This window comes from Tachypleus tridentatus, chromosome 6 (assembly GCF_004210375.1).
Source record: "Tachypleus tridentatus isolate NWPU-2018 chromosome 6, ASM421037v1, whole genome shotgun sequence".
In the NCBI taxonomy this organism is placed as follows: Eukaryota; Metazoa; Arthropoda; class Merostomata; order Xiphosura; family Limulidae; genus Tachypleus; species Tachypleus tridentatus.
Genome location: NC_134830.1, coordinates 167,002,541 through 167,022,299, shown reverse-complemented (window position 1 = coordinate 167,022,299; position 19,759 = coordinate 167,002,541). Strand labels below are relative to the sequence as shown.

Below are 19,759 nucleotides of genomic sequence, written 5' to 3'. Positions count from 1 at the left end.
ATCACTCATGTCATCTACATCCCCATGTAAAATGGATTGATAGAGCTGTGAAGACACAGAACATAAAGTATAAGATGTAAAAGATGTGATGGAGGTCGATGAAGAAGGGAGGGATAACAAAATGGGGGACAAGGGGGAAGAGGAGCAGTCAATGTAACCTTGGACACCAAGACTGATCTGGTCAATTGGAAGAAATCATGAAGACTTGACAAGGAAGGGAGTGAACAAGAAATCACCAAATGAAGTAATCAAGTGAATGTGACACATAGACACTTGTGTGACCAATCCAGGCTGAAGGTATCAACTGCCAGAGCTACTGGATAAGAAACAAGCAATAAAAAGAGAGTAAATTTGGTGTATATGCCCATAGCAAAAGCATCCATGTATGGAGACCCCCAAATAATGGCAAAAAAACTTGAAAACAAGGAGATGTAATACCATTCAGTGGTATATAGCTGGTCAGAATGCAAAAGACATCCATGTCAGATTGGAAGCACCTTATACAGTACATGTAATAATATGAATGTGATGTGTGTGGCCCCAGCATAAGATAACCAATAACCAAAACACAAATCTCTGGATTGGTTGTCCCTTTTCTGGGTGATATGTGCTAGCAATCTAAATGTTAGGCAAGAAAAGAAAATGAAAGAATGCCCAATGCATGGACAGAAATTCAAAAACAGTGATATGCAGAGAAACAAAATCCAGAGACCACCCAGCCCAAAGCATCGTTGTGAAGGGATCATAAATAGGTATGACAACTGAGGACCAGTGATGTTATGGAACACCAAATCCCAAAAAGTAATAGAACCTTGCAAGCAGTAAATGATTGAGAGAAGAGGGCATGAAGGAGAAGGCAGAGCTTGACATATATTCAAGTCAAAAAATGGTCCCCCCAGTTGGATAAGATAGTAAGTGGGTCAGAAAAAGGGCTTCTGTGTTTCCATCAAGTCCATCCAAGCCATCACAAAATGCAACTGTCAAAAAAGAGTGTCCAATTACAGTTTGGAATGAGCCAGAAGAAGCCAGTTGGCCATATAATAATGAAATCACAGATTCTCAGCATGGAGATGACATACAAAAACAAAGATCATTGGACAAAACACATAAAATGCTGAAGCACAGCTAAAAGGAAGACTTGAAATTGATTAAACAATCCAAAAGGGACAAACTGAAGAGAAGGGCAATAAACAGGTGATATCATCATATGAGGTAAGCATATGATGATATCCACACCCCCAGGAGGAAACATCTATCCCAGTTCAGAATAACTCTAAAATTACTTGGATATTAGTATAAAGTGGTTGAAATGGACGCGATTATTAATCACCAATTCCTGATTGGCTTGGAGACAATGAAAAGGCAGAAGCAAAAGCCCCAGGAAGAATGGGGAACAGATCCAATTACCCAATGCCAGAACAATTACCAAACTGCTTATGACAAATGCTGATTGGCCACAGGAGTTCAATGAGAAGGGAAGAAAATGGGGAAATAAACTAGAAGTGGTGACTTTTTTTTTTAACCTATGTGCTTATTAGCTATTCACTAAAATTATTTGTTAGAGTCATAAATCTGACTGTGTAAATTATATTGTTTGTTTAAGATCTCATTAACTTTTGTGTTGAATAGATGTGAGGACAACATTTAATTTGGTTTTTTATAGTGCTTTAGTTGTTTGATAAATGAAAGATGGAGGCACATGAGGCTCTGACAAAAATAAATGGCTAAAATATTTGTAACAGTGCAATTTAGGTGGACCAACAACACCTAAGGCCCCATAATTCCAGATATTATATTAAAGATGAAGACACCAAAAGGGGAGCTCATATTTAAAACCCTAAGAAAATCAAGAACCCGAGCCAATATAACATCATGACCCAACAAAACAGAAACCACGTATATAACACTAAGAGTGAGAAATAATTTGGGAGCCACTCCCCAAATAGGTAATGAGTAACCTAAGAACTGTTAATATAAAACCTGATAGACAGCCTGATGGGAGTTAAAGGCAAAATAAGCAGAAGTCTTTGAGAAGCATGGCATATTAATTCTCCCCATGTAATCAGAGAGTGGAGGAAAAACTAAAAGAAAGACATAAGAATGATGGAAATAATTATAAAGTAATACAGATAAAGAAAACATCACAAACTTGAAACATAATTCCATGGATACTGATTTAGGCTTAGGAGACACCATAAGATGGGAACAGTAATAATTGATACTTTCTGGAGACAGAAAAAAATGGACAAGTTCCTCTTCAAACAGTAATGACTCAGAAGTGTTAGTGGCAGCTGTTGAAAATGGTGGACCATGTAATTTTCAATCTCCTGATGCAAATACATCTATCATCAGGTTGCCTGCACCTGAGGCTTGTAACCCCCAAATTGGTAATGTGAGCTTTCAAATTCAGAGCATAAGTGCAGAAAAAAAGCAACCTGAATGAACTGGTAAAAACTGAGGTGAATAAATCAAATAAAAATGAAAACTAAACACTTCATGAGGAAAAAAAGATTAGAATATACAACAATAAAGAAAGGGCACACTTGAATTCAAACACTACCAAACGAGAAGTGATAGATTGGTAGAGGAGTGTAGATGGAGCCTCATGCATAATGTGAGCATGTCATATTCCTAGTGGTTAAGAGGTGACATATAATGATTTGAATGAAAGATGTTGGAATTGAAAAGATTCCAATGGGAGGAGAGAGCAGAGGCTTGTGATGTGTAAAAGAAAAAATTTACATGAAGAGGGGGTCAATGAACAATAATAACTAATCTTGTGAGGGAAGGTAAGTACTATATTGAAAGAACTGTTGTGATAGGTCACAGGTACCTGCAAATTATGATAATTTCAAGAATAAAATAACTAAACTGTTTCTTTGGTTATTGTTATTCCCCACTGAGAGATTTGTAACTGATGTTTAGTGGTGAACTTACTGTTGCTTAATAATTAATTCAAAAAATACAGTAATAGCAACTTCTAATTTTAATAATTACTAAAATCATAACTAGTTTACTTTTAAAGTTGCTGTTATTATATCTTTCAGATTTGCAGTTGCTTAATTGCTGTATTTTCAGTCCAAAGAATTTCAAAAATTAAGTATTCAATTTTACTCTATTTATATTATTTTTCCTTATTAACTTCACATTTAGTTCCCCAAAATGACTATATGAATAAGTAGTGTTGTGAAAAACCAATATGCCTAACCTTATTTTTATTAAGATTAAAAGGTGTTCAAACAACTCCCCAAATTTCTCTATACAACAACACCTTTCATGTAGTTTAAAATCCTAAACATTTAATTTGTTATTACACGTTCAATGTCAATAATTAAAATGACAAATAACAAACAGCCTAGTGCAGATCTTCGAGGCATGTCACTTGTAATATTAATCCATTGCGATTTTAACATAAAAATTATTAATTTTATACCTCCTACAACAACAACACCTGTTACCAATTCATTTAATTAAATATTATTCACTGGATATAAAACTACCCTATTAAATTATATTTTCATTAAAAAGACATACAAAGTCAATAATACCACAACTTCGGATATTAAAATTTTCAGTGTCAGATAGGTCTAAAGATATTTATAAAAATTATATTCTGCTTCATTACATGCTATTTGATTATAATATAACACCCTGGTGAAGATTATATCGATAATAAAGATGACACATATTCTGTAATAAAATTGAACATTTAAAAAAAACTGTATGTATAAAGCTTTAGTTATACTTGTAGTAATAGTTTAACAACTTGTAATACTGTAATTTCATTCAAGAAATTTATAAATCAGAGGATATTTATGCAGACTTGTGAACAGAAGTGCATCACATAAATTATCAATCTTGCAGATAGAAAAATGCCATAATATGATTTAGTGAAATACATAAAACTAGAGTAACTACTAAATTGCTGTCTATCAATATACTTCAAACAAATTTTTGTTCACGTATCATAAGATTGTGTTTAATAATTATGTTTTAACAGAACTTATTACAAAAAAAAGTTTAATTTACTCTTTATATGGATATTAAACTTGTCATTTCACATACTTGTTATGAATTTTAGCCTTCAAAGGTACACAGATAAATTTACATGATGTTGCTTAGTGTTATTATAAAATGCTGAATTGTATTCCACTAATGTTTAGTTGCTGCAACAAAGAAAAACTCATTATTTTAAAATATAATATAACAATTGTATGGAATTTTCAATCAACACAAACAGTTTTGTAGAAATAATTTTTTAAACTTTTGTTTGTTGAAATAAACCTGTACCAGAGAAAAGTTAACAATCATAATATAAATGACTGAATTACACAATAACACAAGTGCTGGGGAAACAAATGCTAATGTGAAGATTGGAAATTACATTTTTAATATTATTTATACTAGTAAGAAAGAATTAAATATTTTTTGGGCAATGCTGGAAAAAAGGGGAGATAACAAATTAACTGTGATGAGTGAAAGTTTGTTTGTTTTTGAATTTTGTACAAAGGTACTCGAGGACTATCTGTGCTAGCCGTCCCTAATTTAGCAGTGTAAGACTAGAGGGAAGGCAGCTAGTCATCACCACCCACCTCCAACTCTTGAGGTACTCTTTTATCAACGAATAGTGGGATTGACCGTCACATTATAATGTCCCTACAGCTGAAAGGGTGAGCATGTTTGGTGCAATGTGGATTCAAACCCATGACCCTCAGATTACGAGTCAAACACCTTAACCCACCTGGCCAAGCCGGGCCCTGATGACTGAAAGAGTAGGGAAAATTTCTTAAAATAAAAAACATAATCATAATAGCTTCTTTTAGAGGAATCATACATCCCATCAGACAAGGAGAAACATGAGAATATATAATAGTACAAGGGACAGAATGGTCTTCAGCTAATCATGATAATACCTACATCCTCTCTACAATGTAAGTTTAGAATAACAAATGCAGACACAAGTTAAAATAGAGTACTTACTTTTGTAATAGAGTGGTTGGAATAGCATGGTAGAAGATACAGTGTTGAAAACAGTTTAAAAAGAGACTGATTTAGAGGCCAGGGACTTAGGAGTAGATATAGTAGAAGAAACTTCTGTATACGGTTTGTAATAAGTTGCTAACCAAACATCTGTACAATCCAGATGGGCCAAATGGTCATTGTTATTCCCTAAAAATGAAACTAAATAAACAACCAAAATCAGTAATCTCAACTGAGTATAGTTTTCCATAACTATATTTCTAACAGTGACACATACCTCATGAGTAAATAAAATAAACCAACAGTTTAAAAGACTTAGAACTACATCTGCTTCATACAGAAATCCAACCTTATCATACCACTATTCAAACAGATCTTCAGTACAGATTTAATGTAAGCCCTTGAAAACATTAAGTGTTTAAAAAGGTGTCTTATTTTACTAATCATTCAATGAGAAGTTAAGGTTCTTAGTCTTCTTTTCAAATAGCTCAAATTTGTTAAGTTTGACATTTTCTTTACCTATAAGCATTTTTCAGGCAAAATCTTACTTCTCTATTATTAAGAGCTATTACTTCAAGCACAATTGCCACAGAATTTCCTTTGCATGCCGCAACCCTTAAACAAACTCTCTCTCCTATTCGTGCCTACGTGTATTGTACCAGCAGATGATGTAATCCTTCACCAAAAGGAAAGTGACACATTCTCCATACACAGTATATCCATGAACACCAACACATAATCACAGTATCATTCTTGATAAGGCAACTGAAATGCACAGAAAGTGAAAAGAAAGGGTGAGAGATGTATTTGTCTGAAATGTTTTGTTAGGTAAGGAAAAGTTAGCTTTAGAACTATTATTTACCTTTTTACACCACTAAGAACTAGAATCTCACACTGAAGATGATGAAGGACCAGTACTGAACTATTAAAAAGTTGACCTCCTTCTTTAAATAGCATTAGAAAGGAAAAGCCCATGAAGGTGTCTAATGTGACAGCCATATTCATCTCAAGCAGGAAATATTCACCCAACTTTCTGTTGTACTGTGTACTGAAACAGTAGAGCAAAGAATGTCAGGAAAATCTACTACTGGTGGTGACATGTCACTAAAATGGATGGAATATTATAATGTATAGTGTGGCTAGGGATTTTGGCCATTCCCTCTTGGTCAAATATTCACATGAGATAGATACTATAGACATGTGGAAGGAAAAGGAACCTTCCCCTACATTCTGAGGTAAATCCAAGTCTCACTTGATTGGATGTCTCCACCAGAAATTGCTTTGGAGATATTACACTGGAATGCTTTGTACTACACTTCCAAGTAACACTACGGCACTACATTTCAAACAAGGGACAGGCCCAACTAGTTTCGCATCAGAATGTAGGCATCACTTGCAAAAGAAACTTCCCATATCAACTTCTCCAGCTTGAGACTGAAGAAATATGGGTTTTCATGTGTCCCATTAGAAGGAGGAGTGAATACACATAAGGAAGAGTACTGGATAATGTATGTGAACCACATCATCAGATACAATAATCTAGAACTGGCCCCCTACCAACAGACAGTGCAACTGATTACTATAACTAAATACAGTAAGTGCAAGTGACATGTAAGGGCAAGAGTACACCTAGTGTTGTCAGATTTTATTTTGATATCTTTTTTTTTTTTATGTTTGTGTAACAGATGCAGAAATGGTCAGTTCATTTATATATATTCTACTTGAGCAGTCGTGTACAAAAACCAAGCTAAGTAGGGATGGATGGTTTAACACTGTACTTTCCCATTCAATGTGGATTTTGAGTAAGTATTCCATACAAAACAAAGCTCGCCACTCAGAGGAATCAGATGACACTAAACATTTGTGTTTGTTTGAAGTTAAGCACAGAGCTACACAATGGCTTATCTGTTCTCTGTCCACCACAGGCACAGGTATAAAAATCTGGTTTCTAGCATTGTAAGTTTTCAAACATACCACTGTGTCACTGGGGGACAACACATCATACATAATTAATATAGCATTTAGTTCCACCTGTTATGTGGGCATTTGTTGTTGTTTTTTCCCTGTTTAGTTTGTTCCATTTTGGAGTTTTTTTGCCTCCTTATTTTCTGATGGAATACACTAAATGAGTTGTATATACTAGATGGTGTCAGGGACTTGGAGATAATATAATATCAGTGATGGAAATAGAAATAAAAAATTTACTGGCAAAATACACCACACTAAAGACTTTGGATAAATGGGAGAATGATGACCAGAAGAAGGTAAAAACTAAAGTCACATGAAACTGCCCACTGATGAGAGTTTAATGAGCTAGGAATAAAAAAATGTAGATATCACACTGCAAGATCTCTACTACACATCAACACTGAAAGAAAGCAAGAGAGGCTGTGAGACAACTAATCTGATAGAAAGTGATGTTAAGAGGACGTAAGTTGCATCTGCTCAAAAAGAATATGCCACACGGATAAGCTGAGAAATCCAACTGATTAAAGTGGAAAGAGATAAGTCCTTGTAGAAGGAGGTAAGCCATAGGAAAAACAGGTGATGGCAATGTTTATGAAAGGGGGTTAGTCTGAGTAAAGAGCAAAATACAGCCTTAATTGGACATAAGACAATTAGGAATGGAATGATCTCATAATGAGGAAATGCTAGAGAGAGAGAAATGAAAAAAAAAACTAATCACACTCACAGGCAGTCCAACTCCTAAAACGAAAGAAGTGGTCAGGGATAATCCATAGTAATTGATTCTTCTGATACAGTGGACATTTCGAGAATCTCAATAAACAGAGATTGACACCAGAGTGAGCAGAGGTATCAAAAACTATCCCTTAAACTAGAAAGGAAGACACTAAAGAAGGAAGTCAGGTAAAGGGGTTCAAGATGGAATACCCTTAGTCATATTAGAGTAATCAAGTCCCCATGACAGAAAAGGATGAAAAGATGAATATAGAACACAGATCCTTTTGAGCTAGTTGAAGAGAATATACATATATAGAGTGAAATTATAGATTCCAAAAGTGAGAGAGTCTTTCATCCAAGAAGAGGAGTGAAAATCCTTCAATAACAAGATTTTTATGATGTGAAGAGACAAGGAAGACGGGTGAGTCTCTTTTGTACAAGGATCAAAACATTTTCCAAGAAGATGTTGAAGATGCAGAGGATCAGATAAAACAAGATAGGTGAGAGGATGATGAGTAAGAGGAGGTTTAATATCAAAAGCAGGAACAGACCAAGACTCACCAGTGCAAGGAGATTATAAGTGTGCAAGCAGGGAGAGGAGGTGTCAAAATTTCCAAAGCTGAAAATCAGCTTCATAGAAGAGTTACTGCCAAGTTTTTTGATAACCTACTCAATAGGAGAGGGAATGGAAAGTAGTCACACTATGATCAGTAACTGGAAAGAGTTATTGTTCCATGGGATTCGCAGGATCAGGTAGCCAACAGAATTATCTGTAGTTTAATGATCAGGAAACCATAGAATTAAAAGAAGACTGTTGATGAGCAGCTCCAGCTCAAGAAGAAAAAAAAAAAATCAGGAACACTTTCAAAGATTAGTGCAATGAGAAAAAGGACAAGACTAAGGTCAAGGAAAGAGGAAAAAGAGAATCAATATGCTGAATAGAGCATCTAGATTGAGAAAATCAAAACAGAGACAGTAGAAGAAGAAACTGAAGCCAAAAGTGCAAAAAAAATGACTGGATGGCCCCATAAAAAATAATGAAGGTCAGAATGAGGAGAGAAAGTGAAGGGTGAAGATAGAGCAAAGGAATTAAGATAAAATTAAAATAAGCTGATTGAAGGAAAGAGAAAAAAAAAAAGCATATGAATCAAATAGAAAGAACACACGAGACCGGGATTCAGGAAATACAGAAGGGCCATAATCTTAAGCCATAATAAAGGAGTAATGAAGATGGGGAGGATATGGAAGAAGGACAAAACTGGCAAAGGTGTTTTAAGCATATGGGAGAATTAATGTCTATTACATAAATAAATGTCAGTACTTAAGTTAGAGCTTTTAAAAAAACAAAAATGCAAACTATGCTTTTTTGGTTTGTTCTTTTTTATCTAAATTGCCATCTAACTACAAAATAGTTCAAACATCCTAAAACCATAATATTTACAAGTTATAAATTTATTTTTCTTTAATAATTAATCCTTGAAGGTAAGGCTGAGCAATACTAAATTACTAATTACACTAGTGTACATATTTCAACTTTAGCAAGGATTAGGTAACTACAAATCTAAAAGGTGCAAGTTGGTTATACAATGAAATTTTAACTTTAATACTAGACTACCCATATAAAGTTCATCAACTCAGTTATGTTTCATAATAGCTTAAACTCCTACCATAAGAAGAAACCAAACCAAATTAATCATTCACTTTGAGAGTTTAAAAACATTCAAGTTTAATCAACAAATAACTGAATATTAACAAATTGTCACAACCTGTTCTCAAATGTAACATTATGGTGCCAACTTAACATTAAATCAATATAATCAAATTATGCACACATAGTGAAAAAATCCAATGAAGCTATCAGTAATTTAATTTGCTAATTATGGTATTAAATTACAATTGTACCTTAGATTATGGGTAATACGTTGTTTAGCTTAAATGTGAGCCACATAAGAGCAAAAGTAATTTAACTTCGTAAAAACTTAGAGAATAAAATTACAACAATAAATGAAAAAAACTTGAAATTTGTAATCACAAGATTAAATGAATAACATTATAAATCTAATAATGACATTTCGAGTTTAAGCCCTTTAATTAAAACGTCCTTGGAAAGTGGACTGTATAAACAACGATAATGTTTAAAACCATAACTCAGAAGTTATGACTGTAATTTATAGTTATAGCGTAAAATTACAAATACTGGAAATTAAAATCGTAATACAATATTAAAAATTCTCAGCCTTTCATATTTTCAAGATATGAAAGTCGTTATTGCAAAATTTATATAGAGAACCAGATAGATTTTTAACTTGAACCTACATTTTACATCTTTTACAAAGAGAGGTAAATAAGCTACATCAGCTACAAATACTGGAAATTGAAATCGCAATACAACATTAAAAAGTCTCAATCCTTCAAATTTTCGAGGTATGAAAGTCGTTATTGCAGAGTTTATATATAGAGCCAGATAAATTTTTAACTTTAACTTATATTTTACAAAAAGAGATATATAAGCTACACCAGTCTTACACAATTTACAGTTATTTTACACCACATGATTTAAAACGCTACCACTCAAACAATACTGACGAGAGAAAGGGGCGTTGCTATAGGCAACGACATTAGTTTAGATAATATCCACCAGGTGATGGTATAGGAAAGAAGTAAAATAGCATAACAAAAAGTTTATTAAATAGATTTAGTTTGGTTCTTGTAAAACGTGCGTACAACAGGTATGCAAAACAGGTTTTTGATATCGTAAGTATGCAGACTAACTACTGAGTCATTGGAAAGCTTTTCAATATGACTAGATTCTGTGATAAAATCACGTAAACAAAACACGTTCTTTGTTTGTTTTTACATTCCTTCTAATAAATCTACTTCGGATTTTAAATCCAAGTTATGAAAAATAGTATTTAGCATTTTACTGCGCATGCACGTCAACATAAACTTCTCTAAAGGCAAAGTTTGAATCAAAAGTATATATACAAGTTGTACTGAATGAATACAGAAATATGTTTCTCATTTTCCAGAGGACAAGAATCCTTTTGTTCTCCTACTGTGGAAGCTAATTTTATTGGGATTATGTATGACGTGTTTTACCCATCATAGATTAATTGCTATATTATAAACGCGGAAGATTATTAACTATCAAATGGTATGTAAAATAATCCATATTCATCTTGTTCAACATAAATGTAGTACGACGATAGAAAATTAGTCAAAAACTTTTGTCACAGTATATAAATCAAGTGTTAATAGCGTCAGACATTGCTTTAAATCACCATAATAACCCAAGTCATTTTATAAATATAAGTACCCCAAACAGAACATCTAATTAAAACGTGGCGAATGCACCTATAAATGTACTTTTTCACGTGCCAAGAAATTCATGATCCCTACGCAAATAGCATCGACTGTCTAATTGTATTACCATAGAATAATCATAATTTAGGTACTTAACTCAGAACTGTTCTCTTTTCCCTCAAACATTTTAATGCCAATAATTTAAAACCAAAATTATACGGCTTGATACGAATGAAACATAGAAACAGATGCAGTGATGACAAAACTTCTTGAATCATGAAATACATCAATGTACGATACAATTAATCGAATTTCATACCAGAATGAATCTTCATACCGTGAATATCTTTATGTATGTTTTTCATATTCCAATCAACACAGTTTGTAGCACAGAAGCAAATATATAATAGAAGTACGTTAATAGGATAATAAAAGGAAAAACACAAACTTTGTTTGTAAATTTAACAAGAATAATGATGATGGAAAGACGATTTTATATCCGTAGTAGGTTTTGTATATAGCTATAGTGCTCGGGTGTACACTTGATTCTTTGACGCAAATTAAACCATAAAAGCTAAAATGCATTTATCCAGATAGAATAATTCGATTACTTTTTGCCCATTACTTTGTTTAGTGACGGGGGTACAAGGGGGCCGTTAGGGGTGTCGTTGTTGTTGTTGTTTTGGAATTTCGCACAAAGCTACTCGAGGGCTATCTGTTCTAGCCGTCCCTAATTTAGCAGTGTAAGACTAGAGGGAAGGCAGGTAGTCATCACCACCCACCGCCAACTCTTGAGCTACTCTTTTACCAACGAATAGTGAGATTGACCGTCACATTATAACGCCCCCACAGCTGGGAGGGCGAGCATGTTTGGCGCGACGCGGGCGCGAACCCGCGATCCTCAGATTACGAGTCACACGCCTCAACACGCTAGGCCATGCCAGGCCCAGGGGTGTCGTGAAACTTTGTAATTGTAGTGAATGTTGGTATAATAAGCCTTAAATAAAAACGTAGTGTGGAGCGCCTAGCCTAGAGCCACATGTGTTATCAAAGTTTGAAACATCGATTCAATTTTAAACTTAGATCGTTTCTGAATTAAGCTGTTTTCTATTATATTACCAACGTATTCAACATAACTTGCATATGTACGTGCCTTATTTCTCTGTTTCAGATGTTTGTGTTAATTGTTCCTAAATTGGAAGTGATAAGATAAAGGTTTGGTTTGGTTTGTTTCGAATTTCACACAAAGCTACTCGAAAGCTATCTGCGCTAAGCGTCCCCAATTTAGCAGTGTAAGACTTGAGGGAAGGCAGTTAGTCACTACCTACCACCAACTCTTGAGCTACTCTTTTACCAACGAATAGTGGGATTGACTGTTACATTATAATGCCTACAGCTGAAAGGGTGAGCATGTTTGGTGCAATGTGGATTCAAACCCATGACCATCAGATTACGAGTCGAGTGCCTTAACCACCTAACCATGCTGGGCCTATATGAAAGGTAACCAGATTGTAGTATTACTGTCAATTCTGAAGCTACTATGGCCTACTATTTTAAACATCAGCTACTGTTCTCCCACGTGAAAATAGAAGATGAAATAAACAGGTCACTAAATTTTACTTACTGTACATTTTACTGTATTTATTAACAACTGAATTCTATAGGTGGCTAAGTTGAAGTAAATATAAAAGTATATGAATACATTGAATAAAACAACCAACATCGTTTTGATAATATCATGACAGACAACAAATTAAACAGTCGTATTTTCCAAACACAATGCAGCAGGAAGTAGGGATCAATAGTTTTATGAACTTAACTTCTAGAATTCAACACCTGACTCAAGGCGAGTCTTTAATATTCAACTCATGCTGTGGTTTTCCGGTCTACTCGACGTTGTTTGTGATTGGTTGGTGTGTCATCAATTGATGGTTCGGCTTCGAAAGTTCCCACAAAATTTGATATTCTGTCAAGTGTCCAGATAATATCTAAAATATCTTTCACACAAGAATAGGTCTGTAGTACTGCTTAATACTGACCTTTCAACTTACGCATTTATGTACTGGAATTTAATGTCACAATTATTTATTTATCCTTAGACGGCTCGTCATGACCTGGGGTTAGGGTAGTTTGTAGGTTGTAGTTCGAATCAGCTCACCGAACATACTTATTTCTCAGGCGTGGGAGTGTTATAGTGTGCGGTCAATTCCACTATTTTGGTAAAAGAATAGCTCAAGAGTTGGGGATGGTTGGTGTTACTAGTTGCCTTGCCTCTTGTCTATTGCTTTAAACAAATTAGGGGCGGTTAATGACTATTTTATAGGCTTTTAGGCACAATTTTTTAAAATTTGTATTACCTTATTTCAGAGAAGCCTAATATAATATTTTTTCATGCTCTTAAGTTCTGGCTTTTAGAATTAGCAATAAACATAATGTGTTTGACTAAAATAGTGAAAAATTGTGCCTGCTTTTTAACTGCAAATTTTCAGAACATTTTTTTTTCTTTTGTGGAAACTTTGAACATTACTGAAAACTTTTGTAAAAACGTGTCCAATGATGAATTTTTTCAGTGTAAGTGCACTGCTTGGTCTGTTTCATCCGATCTTGCATGCTATCAGACATCTTTAAGTGAGTCAGTACTTTGAAAACCTTTTTTGTCAGTGTCTAAAAGGTAGTTGTTGATGTCAACAACTAATGTGGTCTCAGTAATTGCAAATTTAATATGATGAATAGGTCTCTGTGGGGGCCTATAATTATTTTAAGTTTACTAAGTAAGTGTTAAACTTTTCACATACTGCAGCTGTTTTTTTGGGAGTACGAATACTTCGCATCAGAAATGACTTGCTACATATTCTTCTAAAAATGATTAATTTTCGGTGGCATCACACTGCTTACAAAACACCAAAGAAAACTAAAATGTAGTTTGATGCATGTTGTATTCCACAGCAAACTTACACGAACTGTAGTTGTCACACAACTCACCAAGTTGTAAAACGTGCCCAAAGTACAGAGGATGTTTTACTCTTTCTTTTACTGTTTTCTCTGAGTAAATGAGATGTTAACAAAGACCAGCAGATACACAGTCGGACTTGCTAAACAATGGACCACACCGTTATTATTTATTATTTATCTAAACAATGGACCACACCGTTATTATTTATTATTTATCTAAACAATGGACCACACCGTTATTATTTATTATTTATCTAAACAATGGACCACACCGTTATTATTTATTATTTATCTAAACAATGGACCACACCGTTATTATTTATTCTTAGACGGAAGAAAAATCTCAAATTTGCATTACAATCTTTACATTCTAAATTACGCTTGCTGTTTTTCCATTTAATAACGTCATATCATCTGAGTCTATCTTCCTAATAATGATTTTTGATAAAATCTGGCTATACATTGTTTTTCTATAATGAGCCAAAGGAAGCATTACAGAAGTTGAAAATTTTTGTGAATCAATTATGAAAACCAAGGAATTCCTATATTATAGAGTTTATCACGGAAATGACATTAAAATGTGTTGTTTTATGAGTTCAGTAATTTGTTATATATAAAAACATACAAGTGTGGTTGAAAAGCTTGATATATGTAATTTATGCTTAACACTGTGCTATGCGGAGGTTGTTACAGTGTTATATGTTAAATTATATAAATAATTACATATTACTAGTGTTGGAATATATTATTCATTTTTCAGACACTTGGTAAGTGGATTTCTAGCCAACTCAACAACTGATCTTAAGAGTTTTGTGAGTGAGTGTGTGATATTTGTGCTCTATTTCTCAAATAAATCATTGTGTTACATACATAATTCTAGAGCTGGGCATTTAGTGTTTTGTGTTAATTCTAAACACTTTCCTCCAATACAAGCATGTACATTGAGCAAGAGAGAGAAAAAAAAAACAGAAAGATGAAGGAGCGCTTCCTTCATAATTTTGTGGACAACATTGTCCTGGCATGACATTCATCTTTCTATTTTTACCTAGTTTTAGTTTAAAAGTAATTTTCCGATTTGCCATCGGTTTCATTTGACATATCACTAGAAATTACTGTCACAATCTTTAAGATAATATGGACATGGGCAAATAAAATAAATTAATAATTAGACATTGAAAACATGTTTTACCACCACTGATGGGATGTTTTAAATAAAACATTTCTGAAATTAGAAATGATTAAAGAACCAAAGATCAATTTATTTGCGCTGTTTAATTACGACAAACATCTTTTGAAGTTCAAGCCCTTGTCCTCGTTCGTGGAAGATAGAAATGGATCAAAGTAGGAGATCGTTAAGCTTGAGTGAAGTATGGTATAAGTTTCGTTCATATTACCCCAATGACAACCATGAACGACTGTCCAGATCACCCTAAAGTGTTGCTGGGTTACGGAATTCTGTTGGAGATGTGACTGGCCTAGCAAACCGATAGTGGATATTCAAACTGCTCAAGTTAATTAATGAAGGAGATACAAATGGGCAGACCAAAAGATGAATGTAGTGTCAAAATTCAAGAACTATAATTAAAAATTACACATGGTATGTGTGTGCAGAATCTGAACCAGAGATCGTGTAATTCATGTCAAAACATCAGATAACAGCAAAAAAAACAAAACAAAAACATGCTAATCACTAAACAAAAAGGAATACAACAGAATTATGTGCTAGTTTCAAACACGTAAGTTGAAACACATGAAAAAGCATTGCATAGAATCAGTGCCATTTTGTATCCACAAACAGACTGATTACAGATATCGAATATATAGTAAGAGATTCATTGTATGGGAATTGATGTTTCATGGTTAAGAACAGAATGACGGTAGCAACAATGAACATCTAACACGCGTGTCGACAGTGATATAACTTAATCAGTATAGCTTCCTAAAGACTGAATATGGACATTCCAAAACATTCAAGAATTAAATGTTTACTACCATACACACACAAGTCAAATGTTCATTGTTGCTGTCGTCATTCTGTTGTTCATCAAATATATATGCTAAAGAAAGGATCACACTGATGAGACTAAAAGAAAAGTGGTTAACAACTATCATTTCAAGTGTGTGCACTATGCAATGACAGCTATACATAAGATGAAAAAGTCAAGATTTTCCAAAACTCTGAGGTACTGTCAACAAGGTAAGGACATTGATGACATTATTGTTATGTTATGAGAGATTTTAATGGCAGACATATTTAGCCCTTCACAACTACAATGTATAGCACATGCTAGAACTGTGTGACTTATATTTCATTAACACTTTGTACCAACATCATCCAGCTCAGATATACGAATGATACAAATGGAAGAATTTTACTCAAGCATCCCAGATAGATTAGATTTTAACAAGAGTGGTCCAGAGAAGAGAAGTCAGAGACTCGATAGTCATACCTAATGTAACTACAAATTCTGACGATCATCCTGTTCTCAAGGATTTATCACAACACAAAAGAAAAATTTAGCATGAAAAAATTTGGACGTGGCAGGAAGAGGGAAGAGCATGGTGGAAAAGTCAAAGAAGCAAAACCAAGTGAAGAAAAATAAGAAATAGGTTAAAAACCAAATGAAGTGGAGGACTGTGTAAGGTATAAGATAGTAAGAAGAAAGAATAAAGGAATAGTGAAGAAGTCTAAGGCAGAATCCTGGATGAGGTGTGGTAAACGTTTGAGTAACTTGTGTAAGGACTCGTTCAGGGTATTTTATTAGCATGTTAAAGCCATACACTTGAAGGATGAGAGATTTAACCCAATAGTTGTCACCCAGTGACAGAAAGAGTAAACTACTGTGTAATTAAACCAAAACCAAAGTGAGGTGAAAACAATACTTGCAAGAACTCTTAACCTCAACAAGGACAGAGAACACATACTCTGTTGATTCTCATGAATGAAAAACACAACAAACCTTCAATACTAGAATAAGAAGTGAAATAAGTAATGAAGAACACAACACCAAGAACAAAACTGTGGGAATCAAGGAAATAAAATCAGAAACAATAAGTAGTCATGTGGTTGACAGGAATATTTAATAAATCATGGAAAGAGGGAAGGTCCCAGAAGGCTGTTAAAGAGTTGTTGTGGTACCAGTTTGAAAGAAAAAAAAGATATAATAAGAAAAATTGCACCACTTATATTGAATTTTCCTCCTTAGACATGTAAGTAAGATGAATATAAGAATTTCTAGAATCTTGTCTAAAATACAATTTGGAGTGATGTAATGTTAACTTTAAGGCAACACACTGAAGCCCAACTAGAACTGAATATTGTTTCATAGATTAAAACAAAAACAATGAATTGTATTGGCAGAAATGAGTTGTGAAAAATATTCAAAGATTACTGGGTACAAAACCAGCTCTCTACTGACACAAGAGCAATGCATGCAGATAACAGAAGTACTAGAACAACAAATGGCTTTAGTAATTGGTTTCAATTATCATATGGGTTGAAACAAGGCTTTCTCTTGCCCCTCTCTTCTAATCATCATTTATGTGCATCACATCATCAAAGTAACCATTCCAAATCGAGAAGCCTAAACAAATTACTTTTTTGTTCATGACCAAACTTTTATACCTGAAAGTAAAGAAAAAGTACAAAACAACACAACTCGCCTCAACAGCAGCTGCTAAAAATATGATATTAAATTCAGTACAGTGAAATCAGAAACCATGTTTACCAAAGTAAAACACCACGTCAGTTAATGTCATTGATATTAATAATACGAAGAGTTGAGTAGTTCAAAGAATTCAAATATCTGGAAAGTATTTCCACAAATGACAGTGCACAGATAGAAAAATTGAAACAATAATATAAAACATAAAGTGTGTAAACTACCAACTAACACGTCTTCTTAAAAGCCTAAATATCTTGATGGAAATAAAGTTTTAATTAATAAACACAATCTTTGTACTAACTCTGTGTTTCTAATGTCAAACCTGAGTTATTAATAAAAATCAAGAATGAAAATTTTAACACTTGCAATTGAGACACTTACAGAAAGATGCTAATATAACTAGAAGAGACAAGATAAGAAACTTAAGGGTCAGAGAAGTGGTTGGAAGAGCCCCAGTCAGCAAATACATTGAAAAGTAAATAATTTAAGTGGTTTAAGTGGACACAAACTGAGAGTGAACCCCACAAGGCCCAGCATAGCCATGTGGTTAGGGTACTCTACTCGTAATCTAAAGGTTGCATGTTCCGTCACACCAAACATAATCACCCTTTCAACCGTAGGAGCATTATAATGTGATGATCAGTCCCACTATTCATTGGTAAAAGAGTCACCCAAGAGTTGGCGGTGGGTGGTATTACTAGCTAGCTGCCTTCCCTCTAGTCTTATACTACTAATTTAGGAATGGCTAGTGCAAATAACCTTCATGTAACTTTGCACAAAATTCAAAAGTAAACAAGCAGCCCAACAAACAAAACGCATGAGTACATGTTATGAAAGCAACAGAATTAAAAAAAAAAGGCAGACCTAGAAAAAGATAGATCATGTCGTGACTGAGACTCTGAATAACTGTACCCCCTATCACATTTAACAGAAGTTAGCTGGAGTACGTAACGTTATGATCAAGCAAGTTATAAAATATCTAAGACAAGTACAGATTACAAATGGGCCCCGCATGCTCAGGTTGTTAGGGTGCTTAACTCGTAATCTGAGGGTTGCGGGTTTGAGTCCCCATCACCCATCGAACATATTTGCCTCTCCAACTGTGAGAGCGTTATAAGTTGTGGTCAATCCCAGTATTCTTTGGTAAAAGAGTAGCTCAAGAGTTGGAGAGGGGGAGTTGATCACAAGCTGCATTCCCTCTAGTCTTACACTGCTAAATTAGGAATGACTAGCATAACCCTTGTGTAGATTTGAGCGAAATTCAAAACAAACAAATATATTATAAATATGATGTTCAATGAAGTGCCGAGAGTTAGAAAGTGAGTTGCTTCACGGTAGAATTAGTTGAAAGATATTTAACATAGATTTCCTCAGATAGATAGCTGAATTTGCAACATGTCTCTGTGAAGTATTTTGATATCTGTTTACTATCGCGCTTATTGAGTTATTTTGTACAAATAAGTTAATTTATTTTGGGTTAATTAATGTTTGTTGGTAGATAGGCCTACGACACTTTACGATGGTGTAAAAGTGTTGAAATTTGTAGAAACGTGGTAGGTAAAAATAAACTACTTTATTATAATTTAAATGGAATGATCTTTTAGAATTACTTTAATCAGTCAATTTTAAAGAAATAAGAGCATTGCAAAACGATATAGGAAGTAAGATATTATCTTGGTGCACATTTTCAACTGTTGAAAATGAATACACGGTTACAGAATGAGAGCAAACCATCACTGATATGAGGAGATCGTTAAATCAAGAGGAAAAATACAGAAATGTGAACAAATACCGAAATAGAAGAGACAGAAAGTAAAAGATAAAAAGAGATTTAAAGAAAAAAATAAAGGAAAAAGAAACATAAAATAAGCAGAAAGAAACCTCAGAGTAGAAAAGATTGACATGAAAATAAGATAGTAGTAAAACAGACATCTACTAATTAATGAATAATTAAAATAAATCTGGCCGATTCGTTTGTTCGATTGTTGTTGAGTGCAAAGCTACATATGGATTATCTTAGCTGTGTGTATCAAAACTGGTTTTTAGTGTTTATAACCCGATCTTATAGCCTTCAATCTTAACACCGTACCACTAAATGGAAAAATCTCACTGAAGACAAATAAGACTTATAAAATTATTAAAATATACAGAAAAATTACAACAACAAGGTTGAGAAA

At 33.9% G+C, this 19,759-nt stretch overlaps 1 protein-coding gene across 5 annotated transcripts in view; it reads right to left on the bottom strand.

The window, feature by feature from the left end:
- Nucleotides 1-10,246, bottom strand: part of LOC143254385 (rap guanine nucleotide exchange factor 6-like) — a 170,432-nt gene extending 160,186 nt beyond the window's left edge. For 2 of the 5 annotated variants that reach the window (XR_013030177.1, XM_076509486.1), the window contains exons 1-2: nucleotides 9,979-10,246; nucleotides 4,981-5,181 (exon numbers count right to left, since the gene is read on the bottom strand). The gene's annotated coding sequence lies outside the window, so the exon portion shown is untranslated. The remainder of the gene's footprint in view (nucleotides 1-4,980; nucleotides 5,182-9,978) is intronic. The other 3 variants (XM_076509479.1, XM_076509472.1, XM_076509473.1) reach the window with 3 other exon arrangements.
- Nucleotides 10,247-19,759: the final 9,513 nt, after the last annotated feature.